Source organism: Carica papaya, chromosome 1 (assembly GCF_054855325.1).
Source record: "Carica papaya isolate Zhongbai chromosome 1, ASM5485532v1, whole genome shotgun sequence".
NCBI lineage: Eukaryota > Viridiplantae > Streptophyta > Magnoliopsida > Brassicales > Caricaceae > Carica > Carica papaya.
The window spans coordinates 18,718,259-18,743,019 of NC_142309.1; the positions used below are offsets into that span (position 1 = coordinate 18,718,259).

Consider the following 24,761-nt stretch of genomic DNA (forward strand, 5'->3'; position numbering starts at 1 on the left):
GGATTATCACCGTTAGCCACCTCATTTGGATTGTCCACAATGAAGTTCTCATCATCCAATGGATCCGCAAACAGCATCTCTAGAGTGAAGCCATCAAATACTGAGTTTAGATTTGAATCATCTGGCACAATACGTATCATATTTAGAGCATCGGATGTTGTGCTAATGGGATCATTTGGTGCATGAGGCATAGTACTCGGATTAAAAAACTCATTAGGCCCGACATTTGGATCATTTGACAGATTAATATCCAATGTTGCAATTTGGTTCCCGAAGGCATTAGACATTATGTCTGGATTATCTCCTGCATTAAGTGCTGCAATTGGATCATCTGACTCAATCATAACTAAATTATTGAAGAGATCCCTAGGCATGGCCATCAAGTCATCAACAGGATCTAACGCCATGCTTGAATCATTCAACGGGTTATCCATCATCATTATGTTGGGATTGCCAGAGTCTAGGTTACAGAAGCTACTCAGGGGAGGAGTTGAATTAGTACTGCTGGGGGCATATTCATGAGTTGGGTTGGGGAGAGTAGTCAAGGTCTTCATTGCTGGATCTGAGTAAAACATCCCGTTATCCCTTGGAGAACCCTCGGCTGAACTCGAGTTACCTTGTTCCTTCTTTAGCTTCTTTGCGAGTTCGGCAACATCATTCCACAAGGCCTTCATACCAACATCCAAAACTTCAAGCTCTTCTAGGTTAAATTTGTCCATTGAACGCGTATACCAAAGCTCTTTCATCAAGCCTTTTCTTCTTTGTTTGAGCTCTTTACCTCGCTTCCTTGCTGCCTCCTCCTTGTCTTGAGCCTGTTATCATATACACATATTCATGTATTTGCAGCATTAGATAAGCAATTAGGCTAAAGATTTGAAAGTCCAACAAAAAATTCAAAATATATCACGTAACGTCATAGATTTAAGTATTAGTGACTCATGATAATTTTTGGATTATCATAAATGGATATTATAAAAAAAAGATAACAAATAAGTTGCTAACATCTCAGTGATCCTACTGATTGTTTGTTGAGTATCATTGTCGTTGTCAGGATCTCGAGTTGGACGAACATCAATACTAAGAAAACGATCAATCACAATATCAATATTAGGATTGCCATAGCAGAAGGCCCTATTTCCAGGGGAGAAAACAATAAGGCCAACATCTGGTCTACAAAGAGTGCAAAGTTCACTCGCCTTCTTAAAAAGGCTACTTCGATGTTTTGAGAAGGTAACTTGGAGACTAGCTTCATTCTCCATCTTTTTTTACTCGATCTTTTGATGACTTTTTCTTTTACTTGATGTCCCCTCATCTGCCATTGCTAAAACTGAAAATAACAAAAGATAACCTCGGCAAATTGAGAAGAAGATAATGGAGATTATGATGAGAGGATGTAAGTATGCTATTATTGCAATTGACGATTGTAAACTACGCAAGGTATTTATAAGGTTTGGAGGTACCACTTGAGGCTATCCAAGTTGAGTTAGGTGGATTTACTTAACTTTTATGCATTTACGTTTCTGGCTACAATCCTTTTTTCATTGAAATATAAGGTAAGGAATATCGTGACATAATCCAAAACTTAAATTTCTGATACTATCAAGAATTCTTTACCTTTATTACTAGTACATAGTTAAACATTCATTTATGAATTTTGATTTGCTTACATCTCAAGGGAAAAACTTATTCTTCGTCCGTCAATGATCATATGAGTGCGGCGATATTGGAATATAAAAATAGAAAGTTTACACAAGCATGTTGAACCTAAATTCCCTTTAATGTATTTTCCTTATTCATAGTTCATTTAATTATTTTCTACTAAATAAAAAAATTTGTTCTTATCACGGTCGTCAAGATGATCTTATTCAACTATTAGGATATCATTCATTTAGTATAATGCTAGAGATAAGTTAAATTTCTTTAATTATTAGTGAATTTTAATATAATTTTGTCCAGATAGTTTATATGTTTATATTTTTTTTATGTTCCAGTCTTCTTATCTAGCTTCTATCACTTGATGCATTTTTGAACAATTTATTACTACTTGATTTAAACTGAGGAAGAAATTCATCCTTGGCGCATTAATGATCATGACAAATACAAAAATGAAAAGTATACGTAAGTGTATAAAATCTAATTCTCTAATATTGACTAAAACAAACTAACGTTCAATAGTTATTCTTTTTCATGCATTTCACTTACTAACAATTCATGTAATTGTTTTATGTAAATCAACAAGTTAAGTTTTATCATGGTGAGTAAGGTGATCTTATCCAACAACTAATATGTCGTTCATTTGGTGAAACGCTAGGGGGAAGTTAAAAATGTTTTTACTCTGAATAAATTTGATAGTCTCGTCGATATGATCTATCTATTTGTTTTTTATTTATTTATTTCAGTATTTTTTTTTTATTTTTATTATTCGATGCATTCATGAATAAATAATTGCATCAAGTTTGGTTCAATCTCAAAGAAGAAATTTATTAATGGCATGGAAATGATCATAATAGCCACGATCTTCGAACACAAAATAGAAAGTTTATGAACATTTATATAACCTAATGCTCTTACATCATGCACAAATTAACTAAAGTGAAATAGTTCAAGAGTTTTTGCCTTCTATGCATTTTCCGTATTAACATATCATTTAGTTGTTCTCAAGTAACTCAGAAGGCTCGATTTTATCATGGTCAGAAAGATGATCTTATCTGATAATGAATATGTCATGCACTGGGTATAACACAAGAGAGAAGTTAAATTCTATCATTATTATTGAATTTGACATAATCTCATTGATATAAACAACGTGTCTATATATTTTTTATATTCCAGCCTTCTTGTTCTGTTTTTGTCCTTGAACGCAATATGTTCTTCATGCATATCTGTTTGTGTTTCATAAGGCTTCAAAATGTAAACTATCATAATAGTATTGCCATGTTAATGCATCATTCAGCAGCCCCTTCCTATTTCTCTTTCTTTTTTTTTCTTCTATTTAATCTTAAATCTATTAGAATGTTTTTCTTTATCAGCCTCCTTTGTTGCTCTCAAAATTGAAAGCAATTTAGTTTCAGTGTACAAAATTAGTCTGAAAATATCTTAACAGTAAATCTTTTGAAATAAAATTTTAAGACTTAATATCACACTTATATGCATTGATTAAGCATCTGGTAAGAAATATGTTTTCCTTAGTGAAAAAATTTCATTTTTTGTTATGAGTTTTTTAAAAAATAGTAAGATAAGTATACAAAAATAAGACCCTCATTAATCAAAATTGAATGGATCACATGAACCGGGAAGCAGAGTCAAATTCTCCCGTATAAATATATGTTTGAAACTCTTGTTTAGATATATGTTCAGACTTAAAACAGAAGAGATTATTGGTTTTAGATTGAAAGATCTTTTAGCTGTTGTGGATCGACTTCAAATGGTGCTCGGGTGAGAGCACACTGCACGATAGTTGTCTTCAAGAAAGCTATGACATCTCTATAGAACTAGCTCCTGCTAACAATATAACCAATCTATCCAATCCATATGCAGTGTCCCCTGCATTTCAAAAGCATTGCCAGCAAATGTTTTATTCTAAATTCAGTAGCTGCCTTCACATAATAGCTACAATATGATCAACATTTGATACCTACACCGAACTTAGAGCAAAGAAGGATGTCTTCATGTGAAAAAGATATAAATTGTAGACATACACGAGTTGTAGATCCAGTGTAAAAATATAGAAAATAGAAATTCAAATGGAATAGAAATAAGAAAAAAATTAAGAAAGAGAATAATATGCTGAGCAGATTTGTGATTCCAACATAGCACCAAATTCAACATAGGAGTGTAATCGCCAGATTTGTGATTAAATACGTATATAGACTTCAATACCACGGCATTTATATCTGTACATGCCTCATCATTTTAATTAATTATTTATCTTTAATTTCCGTATCATGTCGTTCTTACAAATTTTTTGTTAAATAAGAATTAATTAACTATATTATACTTTTAAAGTTGATCTATATATACATCTATTACTTACCTACTCTACAACCTATATGTTCTATTTTTATTTGGATTCATACAGTCATTTAGTATCATACATACGTTTAAATTGTACATAAGAAAATACTGGATTATAACTTTTACGTAATTTAATTCTTCTGCATGCTAATTATTCCATAAATTTACCCGAAGAACAAAAACTCATGCTTGTGTAATCTAATATCTATCTCTAACCTGAAAGCTTTTGATATTGAAAAATTCTAGTATGCTTACCTCAAGCTCTAAACTTTGCTCAACCTCTCGAGGTATGGTGTACAATAAATATGAGATAATAGGTCACTGTATATATATATACACACACACACATATATATATAATAGAGGCTAAACTCTTGTATATATGTGTTCTATATTTTGTATGGTGAATATAAATGAGTAAATATTTTGATAATAATTGTTTATATATTAAAATAATAGATATTACGATATGTTATATAGGTAGCAGTTGATAGTGTCACAATGCATGACAAAAAAAAACGCGCAGTAGATTGTTTGAGATATATACATATATATATATAATCAAGTGCAAAGGGTTTTAAGGAAAAAAACTTATATTAAGAACTAGATGCAGTATCATTGAACGATTACAAAATACTTAAACAAATAACATAAAATAAGATGCCTCTTATTTTCTAGAACAAACCCTTACTCGTTAGAAGCTAAAATCCTAAAACCCAACATAATATAAAGACTAATACTGAGGCATTTACTGTGCCGGAAAAATTAAAAATTCATTTTAAATAAATAATAAAAGTTTGCTTAGAAGAATCCTTGGCCAAATCCATGATACTGTGGAGGCATCATGTTCGGATTGTTGAATGGAACAATGCTAGAACTGAATCCAGCAGGCTTTGTCTCAAAAGGAAGACCTGCTCCACCAGAAGAACTTCCCAGAAAAAAAGGATGGTTAGGATGATGATGATGAGGATGAGGATGAGGAAGATGAGGATGAGGATGATGATTATTTTGGGTATGAATCACAATCTTCTCAGCTTGCTTAGCCACATTCTTCTTTAGTTCATCGAGAGAGGCCTTCAGTTGTTGAAGTTGTGTCAAGCTCATATCGTTCTTGCGAGCCATCCACCAACATTGATTCTCATTTGCCTTTTTCATATGGTTAAGCTCCTCGCCTCGCTTCTTTTCGATTTCGAGTTGGTTCAGAACCTGTACATGTAGTAAAATTAATATATATTATTTATACCGAAAACGCTTTATAAGAGAGGAAAGAAATTAAAATAACCTGAGTGAGCTGCATGTTTAGCTCACGGACACTAGTGTTCCGATGAGCCTCAATGAGTTTCATGGTTCCAGAAGCAGCTTGTGGTGGATTACCACTAACAAAACGTTCCAACACAGTCTGGACAAAAGGATGGCCAAAAGAGAAGACCTTCTGACCGGGTGAGAAGACGATAATAGCAAGCTTAGCCCCACATAGAGTGCTCAATTCACTCGCCTTCTTGAAAAGTCCGGCTCGACGTTTGGAGAAAGTGACTTGGAGATTGCTTTCATTATTCATCTTCGCCATCTCAACCTTTTGTCGTCCCTTACTCTTTCTCGCCATGGTCACAAGTATTGAATATGTGCAGAGAGAAATTAATAGAGAGATTAATGGAGAGAAATAATTTGTATTGAAAGAGGGGGAAATGAGTGATATTTATAGGAGATTTGAATCAAGGTTGTGAATTAATAAATTTTAGGTAGACATCCTGTATATATTTTCTTGTTTTAATAATTTACTTGTTTAGGGTTGCTTGAGAATCTCCTCCTTATTGAAATATATGGTAGGAAAAATCTGGACAATTAAAGTTAAATTTTAGCTGTACTTTTATACAATTTGCAAAATCATCATTATTTTAACTTATATAGATACATAGCTAGATGGATATACATGAAAATTGAACCTTCTTGAAAATTTTACATTTTTTTATGTTATATATATGTAAATATATTCTCGATATTAATTTGGGATAGAGAAGGTAAGAGAGCTACTTTAATTTTATTTATTTGTCTCTTGTTTGGAGACACAATGAATCAAATTGCAATGATAAAAATCCTTAGATAATTTCTGTTAAAGTAATAAAAAATTTAAAAATGTATTATAAGATATATTAAAATTTAAAAATTATGATGAATTCTTTATAAAATTAATTGATCATTAGTACAATGGATAATTTTAATTTTATTTATAAGCACTAAGGAAGGATAGATGTTGCAAATTAAACTAAAACTATCAATTGGATCACATTTAAAATTCAAAATTTTAAATAATTAAATTTAATTGTAACAGTCGATTAACCTTCATAACAATAAAGTTTTAATTCGATTGCGTGTGATATTCAATTAAACTTAAAATTCATATAATTCATGTTTAGCTCTTTCAAAAGGTGACTTACAATTATTTTACTTGTACAACACTTCAACTTGAGCCTGCTTAAACAAAATCCAATTTCTTTGATCCATTTGATTGAAAATTTCTATTTAATACTGTTTGGTCCTAATATAAAAACTTCCATGCATTTTTTAGGGAATTTTTATTTAAATTATATCTCATACAATTGAATAAGTTAAATAAACAATTAACATTTAATGAAGATATTATCCATACTTGGGATATATATTCCCAAATATATAGATATATTTCCATACTTAGATAAGTACTCTCGATAAAATATTTCCCGTGAATATTACCTAATTTCATTATTGATTTATTTTAAGATTAATTACTCACATTAAAGTAGTAGAATTTTCTTAGCTACCATTTATGTGTTACAACAATTTTCTTAGCTGGAGCTTGTACATGTGACCCACATAGGCTTAGTATTAAATTATTTATAGGACTTTAACCAATATAATTGATTTATTATGACTAAACACTTTTGACTCATCATCATGATTTATTTATCGCATCAAGTGTCATCTAATAAATGTATCACAACTCTTACAATGTATAAAAATTTGATCATGAAATTCAATAGTTTGTTTGTGGATGCATAATTACCATATAGTTAATTCATTTCATTTATTATATTTTAGATTAATTCAAGATGTGACTTGTACCAACCATTATTTAACTGAATAGTTGGTATATTTCTTCCTATATAAGAGATTGTACTTCCCTGTATGTTTTTAATTAAATATTATTTATATTGTTTTAAATTTGATGTATATATATATTAGTTAATTAACCAACACAGGTATTTATTCAAAAATAGAGACTCATAATTGTCAACGTAAAAACTTAACTCGCATAAATATGACATAATTGAAGGTTTTCCCAAAGATGATTCATGTTCTTATCGAAGCACGATTATGTGACTTTAATATCTTTTTTTTTATATTTAGACGTTACCTTTGTCTTGAGTTAATGAATTAAAAGTAAATTACTTAAAATATTTTCTCCTATTACAACTCTTAGAATAGTTGGTTGATTTCAACTTGAAAATAAAAATAAATGCATAGATAAAAAAATTATGTTATTATTACACTCTTTGAAAGTACCACAACACTACAATGAAAAGGAACATGATGAAAACCCAAATGCTAAGGCACCAGATATCTAACATAAATAAAATAAAACAAACTGCAAGCATCGTGTTTATAACTCTTTTTAATTTCATCCTTCCAAGACTTAATCAAGAAATGCACTTAGTAGAATCTTTTTTTCCCATTTCCTTGAATATATATATTGGGATTATCCTTGAACACGTTAGGTATCGCGTTTGGGTCGTTCAATACATGAGGCATCATGTTTAATTTGTTCTGAATTATAATCGTCTCAGCTTCTTTAGTAAATTTCTTCTTCAATTCCTTACGCGATGTCTTTAAATGCTCAAGTTGTGAGAAACTCATTTCCTTTTTCGGACCCATCCACCAACACTTACTCTCACATTTTTTTTTTGTATTTCCTTAAGCTCCGCATTGCGATTTTTCTCGATTTCCATTTGATTGATAACCTATTTTTATATATTTCAAATAATAAGTACAAGTCAGTATAGGTTTTAATCCAACAAAAATAAGATCAAATAAGTATATTAAGTTTTAAAATCTAAATATGGTCTACTCAAACCTGTGTGAGGATCATATTGAGCTCATGTATCCTTAAGTTGCGGTGAGCCTCAATGAGCGTCATGGCTCCTGAAGTATCTCGTGGAGGATTACCATAAATGAAATATTCAATCACTTTTTCAACACAAGGATGACCAAAAGAAAAAGCCTTCTTACCTGGGGAAAAAACAATCATCGCAATATCAACGTCACAAAGAGTGGACAATTCACTAACTTTCTTAAAAAGACCAGCTCTTCGTTTTGAGAAAGTTACTTGGAGGTTGGTTTCGTTACTCATCTTCACCATCTCAATCTTTTGACGGCCCTTGCCCTTCCTATCCATTGCTAAAAGTGAAAGAAAAAGACGATGTGAAGAAAAGATAAAAAAGTTGGTTTATAATTTACTAGGAACTGATAGAAAATGTGTAGTGTTTATAAGAGTCGTCGGACTGACATTATTATTTTGCGCTATGCAACATCAAACTTTATTTAAATGGATTTTCTATATAAATTTTTTAATCTTTAATTACTTACTCATTTGGATTCATCAGATTGGGAAATATCATTTTGTACTATCCAACATATAACTTGATTTATAAATTTATTAGCTTTAATTACTTATTCATTTGGAGTCAACAGGTTAGACATTATCATTTTGCACTATCAAATACATAACTCGATTTAGATTAATTTTCTATGTAAATTTTTTAACTTTAATTATTTATTCATTTGGAGCATATTGCATATTATTATTTTGCACCATCCAATATATAAACTGATTTATAAATTTCTTAACTTTAATTACTTATTTATTGGGAATTATCAGGCTGGAGATTATTATTTTGCTCTATTCAATATTTAACTTGATTAAGAGAGATTTTTTATATAAATTTCTTACCTCTAATTACATCCTCATTTAGAGTTACCAGGCTAGGCATTATCATTTTTCACTATCAAACATATAATCTGATTTAGATGAATTTTCTATATAAATTTTTACCTTTAATTACTTACTCATTTAGAGTCATCAGGTTAGACATTATTATTTTGCACTATCTATAACTTGACCTATTTGGGTTTTTTGCATAAATTTATTAGCTTTAATTACTTGCTCATTTGGAGTCACCAGATTGAGCATTATCATTATACATCATCCAGCATATAGCTTGAGTTAGGTGGATTTTCTGTATAAAATTTTTAACTTTAATTACTTACTCATTTGGAATCATCAAGCTGTGCATTATCATTTTGCACTATTCAACCTATAGTTTAAGTTAGGTAGATTTTCTATAAAAATTTCGTGGATTTAATTACTTACTCATTTGGTGTTACCAGATTGACTTTATCATTTTGCACTATCCAACATATTGCTTGAGTTAGGTGAATTTTTTATATAAATTTCTTAACTTTAATTACTTACTCATTTGGAGTCACTAAGTTTAACGTTATCATTTTCCACTATCCAATACACAATTTAATTTAGATTAATTCACTATACAAATTTATTGGCTTTAATAACTTACTTGTTTGGAATCATCAAGTTGGACATTATCATTTTTCATTATCCAACACAACTTGATTTAGATGAATTTTCTATATAATTTTTTTTCGGTTTTGATGACTTACTCGTTCCGAGTCACCAAGTTGGGCATTATTATTTTATATTGTTCAATATATAATTTGATTTAGACGAATTTTCTATGTAAATTTATCGGCTTTAAAAACTTACTTGTTTGGAATGCTTTACAATCACCTCATTGAAATATGTAGTAAAAAAATCTTGAAGATTGATATAATATTTACCTATAAGTTATGCGAATTTACCACTTCCAAATCATCCTTGCTTGTAGAACGAAATGAGATGAATCTTCTTAGAAATAGTTATTAGCAGCCACATTTTCTTGCTTATCAAATTTGACAAGATAATAAAAATAGTGTCAGCATCTGTGCAAGGATGAATAAAATTTGAATTACACATCCCAATACACAGTATTATATAATTACAAACCTATTTTCTAATATATATATATATATATATAATTTAGGAAGATAATGAAAATATTTTTCATGTTTCTCCATACATGAATAATAAATTAGTCAACAAAAAATTACAAGCTTGGTATTAAAATTATAGCGAATATTGCAAAACGACCATGAAGTTTAATAAGTTATATATAAAAGAAATTAAAATTTAAAGAAGAAAATCCCAAAGTACAGAATATCATACAATTACCACCCTACTAATTATTTTAAATACCATTTTCATATTTACAACCTTAGATTTAATAGGTTTTGATGAAGCTTCTCTATAGAACTATTCCGATTTGGCTCAATTCTTCAACATGGTGAGTTGTCTTTCATAGTACATTATCTTTCTTGACGCTTTCGATGATTGCTCATCTTCTCTAATCTTCTCTACATTGATTCAAAATTATTTATACTCTATTTGAATCCATAGGGACTTAAATGTGTTTCCATGAGAGATATTTTAGTCAAAATTTTAGGATTATCTAACTAAATTTTTATATTTGCTTTTTCATTAATCTCGTCATTCTTCCCAATAAATTTACAACAAAATGAAAAGATTTAGGTACTCATGTTTTTAATCGAATATTCTCAATTGGAATTCATATTTTTTTGAAGGAATCTGTCTTCGAGGGTAGTTTTTTTTTTGGAAAAAACTCAAACCCGAAAGAGATTGGGGTTCCTCACCAGTGTCTGTCATAAGTAGCAGTTATGCTGATGAAAAAGCACAATATATTTTATAAAAATTTTGTAAATATAGAACATTGTTGTAATGTTTTCAATTAATTTTTTTAATATGAGATATTATATTCACAACACTCGATTATTTATAATATACTGAAATATCATATTTTTGATATAAAATATAACACGTTGCATAGTAAATTTATTAAGTACGCATATATATTTTAAGATAACGAGCACTTGTATTTGTATTTGCATAATGCATTATATAGGTAGCAGTTAACAGTGTCACAACGGAAGATAAAAAGAAATAGTGTAGTAGAATCTTTGAGAGAGAGAGATATATATATATATATATAATCAAGCACAAAGGGATTGAAGGAAGAAAATTTATATTAAGAACTAGATGCAATATCATTAAACGATTACAAAATACTTGAACAAATAATATAAAATAAGATGCCTCTTATTTTCTATAACAAACCCTTACTCATACTAGAAGCTAAAATCCTAAAACCAAATATAATCTAAAGACTAATCCTGAGGCATTTACTGTGTTGAAAAAATTAAAAATTTGTTTTACATAAATAAAAAAAGTTCACTTAGAAGAATCCTTGGCCAAATCAATGATACTTTGGAGGCACCACGTTTGGATTGTTTAATGGAACGATGTTAGAACTGAATCCAGCAGGCTTTGTATCAAAAGGAAAACCTGTTCCACAGGAAGAACTTCCCAGAAAAAAGGATTGTTAGGATGATGATGATGAGGATGAGGATGAGGAAGATGAGGATGAGGATGATGATTATTTGGGGTACGAATCATAATCTTCTCAGCATGCTTAGCCAAATTCTTCTTCATCTCATCGAGAGAGACCTTTAATTGTTGAAGTGTGTTAAGCTCATATCTTCCTTGGGAGCCATCCACCAACATTGATTCTCATTTGTCTTTTTCATATGGTTAAGCTCCTCGCCTCGCTTCTTCTCGATTTCGAGTTGGTTCAAAAACTGTACATGTAGTAGAATTAATATATATTATTTATATTGAAAACATTTTATTAGAAAAGAAAGAAATTAAAATAACCTGAGTGAGCTGCATGTTGAGCTTACGGACGCTAGCGTTCCGATGAGCCTCAATGAGTTTCATGGTTCCAGAAGTAGCTTGTGGTGGACTACCACTAACAAAACGTTCCAACACAGTCTCGACACAAGGATGACCAAAAGAAAAGACCTTTTGACCTAGTGAGAAGACGATAATAGCAATCTCAGCCCCACATAGAGTGCTCAATTCACTTGCCTTCTTGAAAAGTCCGGCTCGGCGTTTGGAGAAAGTGACTTGGAGATTGCTTTCATTATTCATCTTCACCATCTCAACCTTTTTTCGTCCCTTACTCTTTCTCGCCATACTTACAAGTATTGAAAATATGCAGAGAGAAATTAAAAGAGAGATTAATGGAGAGAAATAATTGTATTGAAAGAGGGGGAAATGAGTGATATTTATAGGAGATTTAAATCAAGGTTGTGATTAATAAATTTTAGGTAGACATCCTGTACATATTTTTCTGTATTAATAACTTACATCTTTAGGGTTGCTTGAGAATCTTCTCTTTATTGAAATATACGGTAGGAAAAATCTAGACAATTAAAGTTAAATTTTAGCTGTACTTTTATACAATTTGCAAAATCATCAGTGTTTTAACATTTATAGATACATAGCTAGATGGATATATATGAAAATTGAACCTTCTTGAAAATTTTACATTTTTTATGTTATATATATGTATCTATATTCTCGATATTAATTTGGGATTGAGAAGTTAAGAGACCTACTTTTAATTTTATTTATTTGTTTCTTGTTACGAGACACAATGAATCAAATTGCAATGATAAAAATCCTTAGAATATTTATGTTAAAGTAATAAAAAATATAAAAATGTATTATATGATATATTAAAATTTAAAAACTATGATGAATTCTTTATAAAATTAATTGATCATTAGTACAATGGATAATTTTAATTTATTTATAAGCATTAAGGAAGGATCTAAGTTGCAAATTATAACTATCAATTGGATCACATTTAAAATTCAAAGTTTTAAATAATTAAATTTAATTATGACAATCGATTAACCTTCATAACAATAAAGTTTTAATTCGATTGCATGTGATATTCAATTAAACTTGAAATTCATATAATTCATGTTGAGTACTTTCAAAAGGTGACTTACAATTATTTTATTTGTATAACACTTCAACTTGAGCCTGCTTAAACAAAATCCAATTTCTTTGATCCATTTGATTGAAAATTTCTATTTAATATTGTTTGGTCCTAATATAAAATCTTCCTTGTTTGCATACTCAACATTTAATGAAGATATTATCCCTACTTGGGATATATTCCCAAATATATAGATATGTTTACATACTTAGATAAGCACTCTCAATAGAATATTTCCCCTGAATATTACCTAATTTCATTATTGATTTATTTTAAGATTAATTACCCACATCAAACTAGTAGAATTTTCATAGCTAGCATTTATGTGTTAATAGAATTTTCTTAGCTGGAGCTTATGCATGTGGCCCATATAGGCTTAGTATTAAATTATTTATAGGACTTTAACCAATATAATTGATTTATTATGACTAAACACTTTTCATTCATCGTCATGATTTATTTATCGCATCAATAAATTGGATGAACATACATGTCACCAAGAGTGTCATCTAATAAATATATCACAACTCTTACAATGTATAAAAATTTGATCATGAAATTTAGTAATTTGTCCATGGATGCATAATTACCATATAATTAATTCATTTCATTTATTGTATTTCAGATTAACTCAAGATATGACTTATACCAACCATTATTTAACTAAAGAGTTGGTATATTTCTTCTTGTACAAGAGATTGTACTTCCTTGTATGTTTTTAATTAAATGTTATTTATATTATTTTAAAATTAATGTGTGTATATTAGTTAATTAACCAACACAGGTATTTATTCAAAAATAGACTCATAATTGTCAATGTAAAAACTAACTCGCATAAATGTGACATAATTGAAGGTATTCCCAGAGATGATCATGTTCTTATCGAAGCACGATTATGTGACTTTATATTTTCTTATATTTAGACATTACCTTTGTCTTGACTTAATGAGTTAAAAATAAATTACTTAAAATATTTTCTCCTATTACAACTCTTAGAATAGCGGATTGATTTCAACTTGAAAATAAAAATAAATGCATAGATAAAAAAATTATGTTATTATTGCACTCTTTGAAAGTACCACAACACTACAATGAAAAGGAACATGACGAAAACCCAAATGCTAAGGCACCAGATATCTAACATAAATAAAATAAAACAAACTGCAAGCATTGTGTTTACAACTCTTTTTAATTTCATCCTTCCGAGACTTTGTCAAGAAATGCACTTAGTAGAATCTTATTTTTCCCTTTCCTTGAATATACATATTGGGATTATCGTTGAACACATTAGGCATCGTGTTTGGGTCGTTTAATACATGAGGCATCATGTTTAATTTGTTCTGAATTATAATCATCTCAGCTTCTTTAGTAACTTTCTTCTTCAATTCCTCAAAAATGTCTTTAAATGCTCAAGTTATGAGAAATGCATTTCCTATTTTTGACCATCCACCAACACTTACTCTCACATATTTTTTGTATTTCCTTAAGCTCTGCATTGCGATTTTTCTCGATTTCCAGTTGATTCATGACCTATTTTCATATGTTTTAAATAATAAGTACAATTCAGTATAAGTTTTAATCGAACAAACGGAAGATCAAATAAGTATAATAAGTTTTAAAATCTAAATATGGTCTACTCAAACCTGTGTGAGGATCATATTGAGCTCATGTATCCTTGAGTTGCAGTGAACCTCAATGAGTGTCATGGCTCCTGAAGTATCTCGTGGAGGATTACCACAAATGAAATCTTCAATCACTTTTTCAACACAAGGATGAGCAAAAGAAAAAGCCTTTTTACTGGGGGAAAAAATAATAATTGCAATGTCGACGCCACAAAGAGTGGACCATTCACTAGCTTTCTTAGAAAGACCAGCTCTTCGTTTTGAGAAAATTACTTGGAGGTTGATTTCGTTACTCATCTTTATCATCTCAATCTTTTGACGACCCTTGCTCTTCCTATCCATCTAAAAGTGAAAGAAAAAGACGACGTGAAGAAGAGATAAAAAAGTTGGCTTATAATTTACTAGGAAGTGATAGAAAATGGGTAGTATTTATAAGAGTCATCAGATTGACATTATTATTTTCCACTATGCAACATCAAACATTATTTAAATGGATTTTCTATATAAAAATTTTAATCTTTAATTACTTACTCATTGGGATTCATCAAATTGGAAAATTTCATTTTGCACTATCCAACAAATAACTTCATTTATAAATTTATTAGCTTTAATTACTTATTCATTTAGAGTCAACAGATTAGACATTATCATTTTGCACTATCGAATATATAACTTGATTTAGATTAATTTTCTATATAAATTTCTTAGCTTTAATTACTTACTCATTTGGAGCAGATTGCGTATTATCATTTTGCACCGTCTAATATATAAACTGATTTATAAAATTTAATTACTTATTTATTGGGAATTATTAGGCTGTACATTATTATTTTGCACTATTCTATATATAACTTGATTGAGAGAGATTTTCTATATAAATTTTTTAGCTTTAATTACTTCCTCATTGGGAGTTACCAGGTTGAGGATCTTCATTTTTCACCATCAAACATATAATCTGATTTAGATGGATTTTCTATATAAATTTTTTACTTTAATTACTTACTCATTTAGAGTCATTAGGTTAGACATTATTATTTTGCACTATCTAATATATAACTTGATTTAAATGGATTTTTTGCATAAATTTCTTAGCTTTAATTACTTGCTCATTTGGAGTCACAAGATTGAGCATTATCATTATACACCATCCAACATATAGCTTGAGTTAGGTGGATTTTTTGTATAAAATTTTTAACTTTAATTACGTACTCATTTAGAATCATCAGGCTGTGCATTATAATTTTACACTATTCAACCAATAGTTTGAGTTAGGCAGATTTTCTATAAAAATTTCTTAGATTAATTACTTACTTATTTGGTGTTACCAGATTGACTTTATCATTTTGCACTATCCAACATATTGCTTGAGTCAGGTGAATTTTTTTTATAAATTTTTTAACTTTAATTACTTACTCATTTGGAGTCACTAAGTTTGACATTATCATTTTGCACTATCAAATACATAATTTAATTTAGATGAATTTTCTATACAAATTTATTAGCTTTAATAACTTACTTTTTTGGAATCATCAAGTTGGAAATTATCACTTTTCACTATCCAACACAACTTGATTTAGATGAATTTTTTATATAATTTTTTTTTGTTTTGATGACTTACTCGTTCTTAGTCACCAAGTTGGGCATTTTTATTTTATATTGTTCAATATATAATTTGATTTAGACGAATTTTCTTTGTAAATATATCGGCTTTAAAGACTTATTTGTTTGGAATGCTTTACAATCAACTCATTGAAATATATAGTAAAAAAATCTTAAAAATTGATATAATATTACCTTTAAGTTATACGAATTTACCATTTTCAAATCATCATTGCTTGTAGAACGAAATGAGATGAATCTTCTTAGAAGTAGTTATTAGCAGCCACATTTTCTTGCTTATCAAATTTGACAAGATAATAAAAATAGTGTCAACATCTGTGCAAGGATGAATAAAATTTGAATTACACATCCCAATACACAGTATTATATAATTACTAACCTATTTCCTAATATATATATATATATCAAATTTGGGAAGATAATGAAAATATTTTTCATGTTTCTCCATACATGAATAATAAGTTAGTCAACAAAAAATTACAAACTTGGTAATAAAATTATAGCGAATGTTGCGAAACCACCATGAAGTTTAACATGATATATATAAAAAAAAATTAAAATTATAAGAAAATCCCAAAGGACTGAATATCATACAATTACCAACCTACTAATTATTTTAATAACCATTTTCCTCTTTTCAACCTTAGCCATAAAAGGTTTTGATGAAGCTTCCATATAAAACTATTCCAATTTGGCTCAATTCTTCACTATGGTGAGTTGTCTTTCATAGTATGTTATCTTTCTTGACGCTTTTGATGATTGCTCATCTTCTCTATTAATCTTCTCTACGTTGATTCAAAATGATTTATACTCTATTTGAATCCATAGGGACTTAAAAGTGTTTCCACGAGAGATATTTTAGTCAGAATTTTAGGATTATCTAACTAAATTTTTATGTTTGCTTTTTCATTAATCTCGTCATTCTTCCCAATAAATTTGCTACAAAATGGAAGGATTTAGATAGTCATGTTTTTAATCGAATATTCTCAATTGGAATTAATATTTTCTTGAAGAAATCTGTCTTCGAGAGCTTTTTTTTTTTGGAAAAAAACTCAGACCCCAAAGAGATTAGGGTTCCTCCCAATTTCCATCATAAGTAGTAGTTATGCTAATGGAAAAGCACAATATGTTTTATAAAAATTTTGTAAATATAGAACATGGTTGTAATTTTTCAATTAATTTTTTCAATCTGAGATATTATTTTAACAACACTCGATTATTTATAATATATTGAAATATCATATTTTTAATATAAACTATAACACGTTGCATAGTAAATTTATTAAGTACTCATAGATATTTTATATAACGTGCACTTGAATCCGTATTTGCATAATGCATTTTTAATTTACTATTTATTTTTACTTTCATTGCCATGTCTTTCTTAAAATTTTTTGTTAAATAAGAATAAGTTAATTGTGTTTTACTTTCGAAGTTGATCTATATATATCCACTATATATCTTCTCCACAAGCTATATATTCTATTTTCCATTGGATTATTACAGCCATTACGCACCATACATCTGTTTTAACAGTAGATCGGTAAATAATTAATATTTCATGGATGATTTTTCAAGAACCTGCAACCCCATATGACATCCTGCCACCCCATATGACATCTAATAGAACATATTGGATATGTAAATACAAATTCATTTTGATTCTTGGTATCTATTGTCTCTCTCTCTCTCTCTCTCTCTCTCTCTCTCGCTCTCTCTCTTTTGGGGTGAAATCTAAGCCCTAATATGTATTAAACAGTGCACGTCTATATAAGATTTATAATGCATGCGTAGCATATAGTACTGTAAAATTAGAGTTAAGATGAAAGCAAATAGATCTTCTATTTATAAAATATATCACTTTACATTCCATTGATAATATAACTTAAATATGAAAGTCAAACTATATGAGCACTCTGTGACCTTACTAATCAAAACACATTCCCACAAACTTCAAATTTAGAAAAACTCCTATCCGTTTCCACCATTATTCTGAGTCATATTATATCCTGTAGCTGGCATCATGTTCACATTGTTAAGACCATTGGTAAACATCACGTTTTAATCGTTGATCGCATCCGATCCCCCCACCATCATGTTCTGATCATTGTTCATCATCATATGATCGGCTGGAACCATGTTTTGATCATTGTTGATCATCAGATTTGCCGCCGCTAGCATCATGTTTGTAGGGTTACTGTTGATAAGCATGACATTAGAGACCATGATTGGATTATTGGGAATCATGGAATTGGACAAGGGAATGTTTGGATTATTGTTGTTGAGCATGTCACGAAGCATCTTCATATAAGCTGCAGGATTAACCATGTTAGGATTAATCATGCTGGGCCTAATCACGTTTGGATTAACCATGTTGGAATTAACCCTATTCATGTTCGGATTAACCATTTTTCTGGGACCAACGATAGCATTTAAGGGGATAGATTCAAATGGAAGTCCAGTCCCATTGGAAGAGCTTCCAAGAAAAAGCTGATCATCAAAATTAGGATTAATATTGTCCTCTTCAGCATCTTTTTCTTTGGCGACTTTTATAAAATTCTCGTATAATTCCTCAAGAGCAGCTTGAAATTGCTGAAACTGTGAAAGGTTCATGTCATCTATGGAACCCATCCACCAGGCTTTACTTGCATTCTCCTTCATCACCTTCTTAAGCTCCACACTTCACTTCTTTTTAGCATCCAGTTAGGCATTAAGCTTTAATTATATATAATCATGTCCAAAAAAAATTCAAGAATTAGTTATAAAAATCAAATAGTATAGATATATGAAGACATGGTAGTGATTATACCTTGGAGACAAGCATTTCGATGAGCATCCATCATGCACCTGTTAGCTGAAAGAGGTAGTTCTATTAGGCCACTGAATCGATTGATCAACTTTTCCACAGAAGGATTGACAAAAAAAAAAACACTTTCTTAGCAGGTGAAAAAATAATCACTGCAATTTTAGCGCCACAAAGCGTGCTAATTTCACTCGCCTTCTTGAAAATGCCAGCCCGGCGTTTGGCAAAGGTAACTTGGAGATTCATCGCCTTCTTGATCTTCACCATCTCAACCATTTGGCGGCCCTTTAACTTCCTAGGAGGCTGCATGGATAAATTTAGCACGAATTAAAAGATTAATTTATGATTTGAATGGTTGAATAAGGATGAAGTAGAATGAAGTATATTTATAGACTACTCAATTTGACAGTTACAATTTTTAAGTATTCCTGCATTTAAATTAACTATGTCTTAATTACTTACTCCTTTAGGATTTTGTAATAATGGAGAGAATATAATTTAACTAATTTAGAGTAGTCTAAATAAATGCACTCGAAGTTTTTAGAATCTTTCTTAAATAATCTGACATAGAGCTTCTACGATATTCTTTTTATTTGACTAAAAATAATTGATTGAATTATCTTTTTTTAATGAACATTGACTTAAATGAAATCTCTCGCGTCATTCAAATTTTATTATGTGCTTAGTATATAAATAGCAAAATGCTTATAAATTTTAACATATTATTACACATGTAATTTATTATTCCTAATTGCGATGAGTATACTATATTTTCCTTTCAGATAATAGAATTTAAAAGTATTTCGCCATAGTTAAGAGAATGATCAATCTTTAATTTACTAAGTTTTGTATGTTGAATATTATATACGTAAATAACCTATTATAATTCTTTTTGAAAATATAATAGATCGTGACGAGTTAAATAGTTTATAACTTCTTTCACATTATTTATTATTTTGAATATTAAAATTTGAAAATAATATATTTAAGAGAATGATCGATCTTTCAATCTATTGCATTTTGGATAGCTTATAATTCTTTTTTTAAAAATATATACATTATAAATTATATCTATCATATAATTTATTACATTTAACTGTGATGAGAATACTATATTATCCTTTTGAATATCTACATTGAAACTAATATATATGAGAATGACAGATATAATATTTCATAATAAATTATTTACATATTTTTTAATAATAACAAAAGCATTCTCATTTTAACATTCGGATATTGAGACTAAACGTCAATTGAATTATTTTACATTATATCAGTGAATCCAAAATTTTTAATACTATCACAAAATCCAAACTTATATTAAAGATTTTTAAAAACTATAATTTGAATTTGATTTAGAATCATAACTCTTTTCCAATTCAGATATGTGGTATTTGTATAGTAATTTAAATTAAATACAAGTTAAAATTGTACAAACTCTTAAGCATGCTACCAAATTAAATATATACCAACAGATTTATATATTTCTATATAATGGAATAGGGAAGCGAAATGAGTATGCGGAATAATCTTTTACCTTTTTTCTTCAAAGTCACAGATATACACATACATATATTTATATATAATGTAATAATTAACTTTCTAAAAATAATAAATTTATTACGTACTTAAAGAGCTTCAATACTTTCATATGCTCGAGTGTGTTGATACCAAATTCTAAACTCTTTTAAATCTCTCGAGATATAGTTTACAATAAATGCGAGATAAGTGACTACTGTATATACATATATATACATACACATACATACACACACATATATTAAGAGACGGAACTATCATATAAATGTACTTTATAGGGTGATTATAAAAGATTAAATATTTTTAAAGATTTGCGGAATTGTACTTAACAAGAATGTAAAATAAACAACACTCATGAAACACACATATACTTATTAACTCGATCCAAGACTAGCAACGACAACAATTATAAAGAAAAAAAAACACGCACACACAAAAACACCACCTGAAAGTAAGAAAATACAAAACTCAAGCCAATTGAAATCCCAAATTCCCAAATCATTATTTGAAAGACAAGACAAACAAAAACAAAAGGCACGATACTGAAACTCTTCAAACTAGCCCTTGATTCATTTCAAGATAATCAACAAACTTAGTCATTAAATTCCTTGGCCGCTTCCTAGAACATTCCCTGCAAGAGGAGGCGGCATTGTTTTCGGATTATCACCGTTAGCCACCTCATTTGGATTGTCCACAATGAAGTTCTCATCATCCAATGGATCCGCAAACAGCATCTCTAGAGTGAAGCCATCAAATACTGAGTTTAGATTTGAATCATCTGGCACAATACGTATCATATTTAGAGGATTGGATGTTGTGCTAATGGGATCATTTGGTGCATGAGGCATAGTACTCGGATTAAAAAACTCATTAGGCCCGATATTTGGATCATTTGACATATTAATATCCATTGTTGCAATTTGGTTCTCGAAGGCATCAGACATTATGTCTGGATTATCTCCTGCATTAAGTGCTGCAATTGGATCATCTGACTCAATCATAACTAAATTATTGAAGAGATCCCTAGGCATGGCCATCAAGTCATCAACAGGATCTAACGCCATGCTTGAATCATTCAACGAGTTATCCATCATCATTATGTTGGGATTGCCAGAGTCTAGGTTACAGAAGCTACTCAGGGGAGGAGTTGAATTAGTACTGCTGGGGGCATATTCATGAGTTGGGTTGCTGGGCATACTAGGCATGGGGAGAGTAGTCAAGGTCTTCATTGCTGGATCTGAGTAAAACATCCCGTCATCCCTTAGAGAACCCTCGGCTGAACTCGAGTTACCTTGTTCCTTCTTTAGCTTCTTTGCGAGTTCGGCAACATCATTCCACAAGGCCTTCATACCAACATCCAAAACTTCAAGCTCTTCTAGGTTAAATTTGTCCATTGAATGCGTATACCAAAGCTCTTTCATCAAGCCTTTTCTTCTTTGTTTGAGCTCTTTACCTCGCTTCCCTGCTGCCTCCTCCTTGTCTTGAGCCTGTTATCATATACAAATATTCATGTATTTGCAGCATTAGATAAGCAATTAGGCTAAAGATTTGAAAGTCCAACAAAAAATTCAAAATATATCACGTAACGTCATAGATTTAAGTATTAGTGACTCATGATAATTTTTGGATTATCATAAATGGATATTATAAAAAAAGATAATAAATAAGTTGCTAACACCTCAATGATCCTACTGATTGTTTGTTGAGTATCATTGTCGTTGTCAGGATCTCGAGTTGGACGAACATCAATACTAAGAAAACGATCAATCACAATATCGATATTAGGATTGCCATAGCAGAAGGCCCTATTTCCAGGGGAGAAAACAATAAGGCCAACATCTGGTCTACAAAGAGTGCAAAGTTCACACGCCTTCTTAAAAAGGCTACTTCGATGTTTTGAGATGGTAACTTGGAGACTGGCTTCATTCTCCATCTTTTTTTACTCGATCTTTTGATGACTTTTGCTTTTACTTGATGTCCCCTCATCTACCATTGCTAAAACTGAAAATAACAAAAGATAACCTCGGCAAATTGAGAAGAAGATAATGGAGATTATGATGAGAGGATGTAAGTATGCTATTATTGCAATTGACGATTGTAAACTACGCAAGGTATTTATAAGGTTTGGAGGTACCACTTAAGGCTATCCAAGTTGAGTTAGGTGGATTTACTTAACTTTTATGCATTTACGTTTCTGGCTACAATCCTTTTTTCATTGAAATATAAGGTAAGGAATATCTTGACATAATCCAAAACTTAAATTTCTGATACTATCAAGAATTCTTTACCTTTATTACTAGTACATAGTTAAACATTCATTTATGAATTTTGATTTGCTTACATCTCAAGGAAAAAACTTATTCTTCGTCCGTCAATGATCATTTAGTATAATGCTAGAGATAAGTTAAATTTCTTTAATTATTAGTGAATTTTAATATAATTTTATCCAGATAGTTTATATGTTTATATTTTTTTTATGTTCCAGTCTTCTTACCTAGCTTCTATCACTGGATGCATTTTTGAACAAATTATTACTACTTGATTTAAACTGAGGAAGAAATTCATACTTGGCGCATTAATGATCATGACAAATACAAAAATGAAAAGTATACGTAAGCGTATAAAATCTAATTCTCTAATATTGACTAAAACAAACTAATGTTCAATAGTTATTCTTTTTCATGCATTTCACTTACTAACAATTCTTATAATTGTTTTATGTAAATCAACAAGTTAAGTTTTATCATGGTCAGTAAGGTGATCTTATCCAACAACTACTCACATTAAAGTAGTAGAATTTTCTTAGCTGGAGCTTGTGCATGTGACCCATATAGGTTTAGTATTAAATTATTTATAGGACTTTAACCAATATAATTGATTTATTATGACTAAACACTTTTGACTCATCATCATTGTAACGGCCCCAAAAATTCAAAAGAAAATACATATAATAATCTGAGTGCGGAAGCGAAATAAAAGATTAAGGTTAACATCCCTTACACAATAACTTAAAAGTCCTAAACAATATCACAGAATAAGTTCTCTAAAAGAAATACGAAAAATGAGAAAAATAAAGGAAACTATGAAGCATCTAGCATCTACTCGCCGTCCTCTTGTGGATTGGGCTCGGGAACCAGGTCCTCTTGATTTGAAATGGTTAAATAAGGAATAAGCTACACTAACCCAGTAAGGACATCACACTATATCACCGTCACATAAGCAAAGGTTGGTAGAAAACCAAAAACAGCCAATGGAGCACAAATTTTAAACCAATACATTTATTTAAAATAAAACCTCTTACCATTTTTCTTACCCTTGGAGAACCTGTGAAAACAACCTACAAAGATAATAACATCATACATATCACAATTTCATGCATAATCAGTAACATAAAACATATCATGAATCTGTATTCATTAACAATAGTTGATTATCACTTTTTCTCGTTTTCACCAGCCTACTAATATCCATGGGAATCCATAGGGGTTTCCCCGCTACACATGAGCCATTCTTCTTAATAGTCTTAATTCCAGGGCCATCCTCATACCCTGTCTGATATGAGCGCTAAGACATTAAACCTCAATACCCCGTCTGGTATGAGGGTGAACGGGCCGTCCCCATATCTCCTCCGGTATGAGTGCCAAATGACCAAGTTTTCATACCCCGTCTGGTATGAGACGACATTCACGGTAGGGTTCCCTATGAACCTGGTCCGTCCACCATCTACCAGGATATCTAGTGAGGCTGTCACCTTATCTGTTTTCTCTTAGTCTCTATTACCAAGTTGAACATAATCACATAAACAATAAACATGCACCCGGTAATACAATCATATCTTAAATTCCAAAATCAAACAGTGGTCAAGTAAGATAGTAACACATGCATTTAAAACTATAAAATAGATAGACCATATACCATAATGCATTTAAACTGTAAAATAAATCAAGCAGGAATCAACAGAGAATAATGTTCGATTTCGGGCTCCATTAGCAACCTTAATTAATTATGCATATCTATTAATTTACACAAAATACAGTACTATCATTTATTCAAACTTTAATTCCATGATAGGAAATAGGGTGAGGGGTCCTTACTTGATTCGACGTCAAAAACTAGATTGTCACTGCGCCTATGGGTGGTCCCTAGGTTC

At 30.1% G+C, this 24,761-nt stretch overlaps 4 pseudogenes; all 4 read right to left on the bottom strand.

The window, feature by feature from the left end:
* Nucleotides 1–4,814: 4,814 nt before the first annotated feature.
* On the bottom strand, nt 4,815–5,622 carry LOC148270407 (agamous-like MADS-box protein AGL62 pseudogene; annotated as a pseudogene).
* A 2,493-nt stretch (nt 5,623–8,115) lies between these two features.
* LOC148270408 (agamous-like MADS-box protein AGL62 pseudogene) lies at nt 8,116–8,442 on the bottom strand (annotated as a pseudogene).
* A 3,024-nt stretch (nt 8,443–11,466) lies between these two features.
* On the bottom strand, nt 11,467–12,210 carry LOC110818128 (agamous-like MADS-box protein AGL62 pseudogene; annotated as a pseudogene).
* Nucleotides 12,211–14,661: 2,451 nt separating this feature from the next.
* LOC148270409 (agamous-like MADS-box protein AGL62 pseudogene) lies at nt 14,662–14,988 on the bottom strand (annotated as a pseudogene).
* Between the last annotated feature and the right edge of the window lie 9,773 nt (nt 14,989–24,761).